This window comes from Gymnodraco acuticeps, unplaced genomic scaffold, assembly GCF_902827175.1.
Source record: "Gymnodraco acuticeps unplaced genomic scaffold, fGymAcu1.1, whole genome shotgun sequence".
NCBI lineage: Eukaryota > Metazoa > Chordata > Actinopteri > Perciformes > Bathydraconidae > Gymnodraco > Gymnodraco acuticeps.
In genome coordinates this window covers 7,601,727-7,607,508 of record NW_022991154.1, presented here as the reverse complement: position 1 = coordinate 7,607,508, position 5,782 = coordinate 7,601,727, and positions in this window count along the sequence as shown.

The following is a 5,782-nucleotide window of genomic DNA, read 5'->3' as shown; positions in this document are numbered from 1 at the left end:
AAACAGCGCCTCGGAACATTGCTGTCTGATTTGCCAACAGCGCCCCTCCGGGTTTAGTGGAAGAAGAAAGCATTGCAAAAATCCTCAGATGTAACCATAGCCTGTAAACTTAAAGGATGTGTCGGAGCTCATGATGTACTGAGATTTGTGGCAATACTCAATTTGAAAAGTACTTTGTTACAAGTTAAAGTCCTGCATTCAAAATATAAAACGTATAAAAGTATCGGCATCAAAATATACTTTAAAGTACCAAACGTAAAAGTACTCCTTATCAGAAATCAGAAATCCTGTATTAGTCCCACGGCAGGGACATTTATATTGTAGTACACTTAATATACTGTCTCCTGCTGGATATTATGACCAAATATATACAGTATGTCAGCATGTATTTAATCATTGTTTCATAATTGTGTAAAAGCTAATTATCTAAACCCAAACTTAGTAACTAACTAAAAGCAGTCAAATAAATGTAGTGGAGTCAAACATATTATATTGGTTTCTAAAATGTAGTAAAGTAGAAGTGTAAAGTGGCATAAACTGAGAATACTCAGCTAAAGTACAAATATCTCAAAATTGTAGTACAGTACTTGAGTAAATGTACTTTCTTACGATCCAGCTCTGGGACTAGTACAGTATTTTATGTCCTTGCCTATCTATTCAAATTATAATTTAAATACAATCAAATTAAAACAGGATGGAATAAATCTTTATTAAGAAGAGCCAGGATTCTGCTTTTTTTCTGTTTTCAAAATTCCTACCAATTGACACCCAGTTCAATCTAAACCAAGGTCTTATTTCATGTATAAAGATTTTTAACAGCAGACAACAGAGTCTTAGGAAATAGCAGTTTATTAGAAAAATTGTACACACACATGCTCACCACAGGGGATCATCCTTCCCTTCTGCCTGTTCATTCAGATGACTGCATATACCAAAGGTCTGAGAAGGGACACGGCCCTGCCCTCCATGCTTCGAGCGCTTTGGCAATGCGCTGCTGGAGTTTAGCACTCAGAATTACCATTGTAAATTAATTTGGGTGAACTGAAAAAAAATCCAAGCTTTTGTAATAAATCCCGGTTGTTTTCCACTTGTCACCTCATTGATTTGGTTTGGCCCTTAATCAAATTCCAGGTAGTGTTTATGGACCAAACCCTCCTAGATGATGTTGATAGGCCTATATATAAAAATGGTTTCTTAAATTAGAACCTCTTTTATTTTGTTATAGAGTTTGAAATTGCACATGGACATGTTCCTATAGACTAGCTCCTTCAAGGATGCGTGACATCATTCTTCCTCGGCTTCACGTTTCCAGCTTTCAATTTTTTTTAAACAGGGAGAGAATCTGTATTGTGTTTGTTTATGGTTCTGTTAAAGTGAAACATTCCTCTTGGGATTAGGAAGGTCAATTTTTCAAAAAAAATCAAGTTCCTGAGAACTGAAAGTGAAATTGTTCAAATATATTTGAATGCATTTGCTGTTTCCTAATCCTACAGTGGTGTATGATTGACAGTCAGCTTACAGTTTTTCTCGATTGCTAACACACTTTTTTTTTTTAAATCGCTCAGTTTCTCAGAACACTAAACACAATTCACAAAACCACACACCCAAAGTGCAAAACTCCTAATTTCTCCTGCTAAGTGAAGAACTGCACTCAAAACTACATAAACACTTTCCAAATGCAAACTTTAGCACCAAATATAACTTCATTTATAATACTAGATTGTTTGACCACCCAGCTACACACTGCTGAGCATACTCTAAAGCACTTTCATCTGTTATGGGCTATGCTCTGTACAGAGAGGTTTCAGAGAAAGATTGCTTGAGTTTACAGAAATACAGTAAATGAGTTGTTGAAAAATAAATCACATTTTATCCAAAGATAACATTGTGCAACATGCATCTCAGCACATAGTTACTATGCTTCGGATCTCTCTAAGTGTGATGCATTGTTTTCCAAAACCCAGTTTGTAACTGCTGCTTCCTGTGCCTCATTGGAAATCCTTAGCCTTCCACCTCTTTGTTTCTCAGTCCTTCAGATAAACAACAAAGATATAGTGGTCGGTCAGTGTCTGTGTTGCATAAAAGTAAGTTTACCACAGTACATTGTGCAGGATTTCTGTAAAGTTATAGTATACAACATGCCAACAATTCAATTACAGTAATGAAGTAAATACGTTTCACACAACAGATATAAGCACTGATATATCATGAACTATGCAGAGCTACAAACTGGTAACTAACCTGTTTTCAAGTCTTGGTGTCCGGATTACAGAGGCGACAGTACATCGGCTTAGATTAGGCTGAACCCTCTGTCCAGCCTCTCTCATCGTCAAACCATGGTTGATAACATTTCATTTCATTAGAGAGTATTCTTCTTTGTCCACGTCCTATCCCTCCACCTCTACCTCTCATTCTTCCTCCTCTCACTCCTCTCACTCTCACTCTCAGCCCAGCTCTTGCTCTTGCTCTTGCTCTTGCTCTTGCTCTTGCTCTTGCTCTTGCTCTTGCTCTTGCTCTTGCTCTTGCTCTTGCTCTTGCTCTTGCTCTTGCTCTTGCTCTTGCTCTTGCTCTTGCTCTTGCTCTTGCTCTTGCTCTTGCTCTTGCTCTTGCTCTTGCTCTTGCTCTTGCTCTTGCTCTTGCTCTTGCTCTTGCTCTTGCTCTTGCTCTTGCTCTTGCTCTTGCTCTTGCTCTTGCTCTTGCTCTTGCTCTTGCTCTTGCTCTTGCTCTTGCTCTTGCTTTTGCTCTTGCTCTTGCTCTTGCTCTTGCTTCCATGTTGGCTTCCATTGTTACTGTAAGAAAGTACTCAGCTGTGGTCTTTTTATAGTGCTAACATCCTGATTGATGAGCCAACAATGATGCTATCAGGTGTTTGGTCAGGTGGAACGTGTTTCTTGATCATTGGTCCATGTGTGAGGCATTTTGAATATCAGTGTTTTAAACCTGCTAACACGTGACTTCATGTCAGATTCCTGTGTCTTACGTGGAGAAACGTGTGCAGTGGTTTGCAAAAAGTGCCATGTTGATTTGAAAATTGTGTGAAAAGCTGAAAACGTGTTTAGAGTTTTGGAGATTTGAGCCGATGTTTTGCTCTTTGAGTGTCAGTTAAAATAATTGTGCTTTATGTATAATTTTAGTGTGTTAGCAATCGAGAAAAACTGTAAAATGTGATTTTTGTTCAACAACTCATTTGTATTTCTTCATTTACTGTATTTCTGTAAACTCAAGCAATCTTTCTCTGCAGAAACCTCTCTGTACAGAGCACAGCCCATAACAGATGAAAGTGCTTTAGAGTATGCTCAGCAGTGTGTTGTTGGGTGGTCAAACAATCTAGTATTATAAATGAAGTGTGTTATATTTGGTGCAAAAGTTTGCATTTGGAAAGTGTTTATGTAGTTTTGAGTGCAGATCTCTTCCTCCGCAGGAAGACGATGGGAAGGCCATCATGCACACCTATCGCAGAGTCCACAGATGAAGCTCCAGCTCCTTCAACCCTGCGTGATGCACCGAGGATGGGCTCCAACAATGCCACACGCAGATCCATCCAACTGAGGGAGACCTTCAGCTCCTACTTCAATGAGGAGGGTGCAGTGCGATGGCAGAAGAATGTGGTGTAGGGTGAGGGTCACCATTGTCTACAAACCAAAAGCTCTTTTAAGAGCTACCCATATTTTCTTTAAAAAGCAAATATTCCAAATGAGCCATTTTAAAATAAAACATTCCTAATAAACATGTTTCTTGAATTGATATTATTATATTATGATATGACTAACAACCTTTTTCCTTCAGCCCTGTTTTTACTGATAAACCACCCATGATTACAAAAGGTTTTCACCTGAACAATTACAGAAGACGGCACATTATATATCGACATACATGAAGCTTCTGGTATGTTGCAACTGACAAACTACATGAACAAGTGAAGACACAGTAGAGCCATAACATACTTTAAATAACTTTTATTTATGTAATGTTGTCAGTGAAGTGTGTGATGAGTGTAAAAACATGTAATGTGGATCAGTATCAGTAATACATTTTCCTCCTGGTCTGCCTCTAAAACCACCTTGTGAATGTCAAATCTGACTCTTAACTTCTTCTGTCTTGACATCACTCTCATGGTGGGCAAGAGACTCTTGAAGAATGACAGGTCCTCGTCCTCCTCCACCACCACTGGTGGGTGTGGTGGTGGCATGGCCAGAATAGGACCGACGGCAGACAGCAAACTTTGCTGAAAGGAGGACATCTCACTTCCCCTTTTCCCCCGGATCGCAACACTCGCCTCCTCCTGTCCTGTCTGCTCTGCTTGCTGGCTGTTAGCTGGCTGACTAGCTGACTGACTGACTGGCTGGCTGGCTGGCTGACTGGCTGGACTGGCTGGCTGGCTTTCCTGGCTCTCTTCCTCTGGCACCAGGGTGGATGGAGGAAGGGTTTGCCGGGAGACATTGCTGGACGTCTCACGGTCAATCATGAATGGGTTTAAAAAAGTCATGACTGCCGCGAGATGCCAGGGCTTATGTCCCCCCGAAGACCCTGCACCGCTTCTTTTCCCCTCCTTTTCAATTTGTTTCTCCTTCCTGTACTTGTCCCTCAGTGTCTTCCATTTCTTTCTGCACACTTCGTCTAATAAAATGAAATGAAAGAATACAGTTAATTTCTTTAATTTACGAAAATTATTCCTCCATTAATGAAAACCTAATCCCTTTATCACTGTCAATTGCATAAAAGGTTTTGTCACACTTTATCAGAATCAAAATCAGAAACAGGTTTATTGCCAGGTAGGTTGCACATACTAGGAATTTGACTTGATGTCATGGTGCATATATAAAAAACAAGAAATCTAATATAAAACACAATGTTTTACACCGTAATAAAATACAGTTAAATTGCAATAAGATAACAATTACATAAAGCAGTAATTTACATGGAAATAGAATGCTATGAATGCATTTTTGCATATAAACTAAGAAATGTGAAATCAGAATATGTGCATAAAGGAATATGACATTGTGTGCATTAATGTGATGCAGATATAGTCTATGATGTGGCAGAGGTAAAGTGTGGGAAGGGCTATGATGAACATTTATTTTTTGAACATTTTGAACATTTATGAGATTAATGTCTATGGTGCTATTTTATGCTACATTCCATGCTGGCTAATGATACTGTCTGCTTGCTAGCAACGAAGTAAACTAGCAACGAAGTAAACTGGATATAAAATCCCCAAACAAGCGAAAACCTACCAGTTTCACCCACTGCCTCTGCCACCTCCCTCCATGCCTGGTTCCTCCGGTTTGTATCCCGGTAAGTAAATAGGGACTGGTCATAAAGAACCGGGTGATTTGCTACCGCAATAACTAAGTTCTCCTCCATTTTTGTGGAATATAGAAATGAACTGCGGGTCTGGTTCTCCCAGCTTGCACGCGGTTTGATTGGCTAGCGCTTGAACTGTCAGATTTGCATAAACGGATCTGATTGGCTGTCGCTTCCAGCTCAGCCTCAAAAGTTGAACATTGTTCAACTTTGGAATCCTGAACATCCTGGAAATCCTGGAAATCTTCGCCTCGCCCCCCCCACAATGCAGTTCGGCGACAAGCGAGGGAAAGTGATGTCATCCCCATTCAAAGTCAATGGGCGGAGACGCGCTAGAAGCGGTGGACAAATCGCCAAAAGCTGCTGTGTGTACGGGCCGTAACGGCTCGTCCACACAGCAGCTTTGAACAAATCTTGAAAATCTTGGAGCTGGGCGTGTCTGACAGCTTGGGGATTTTTTGCGAGCAACACGACC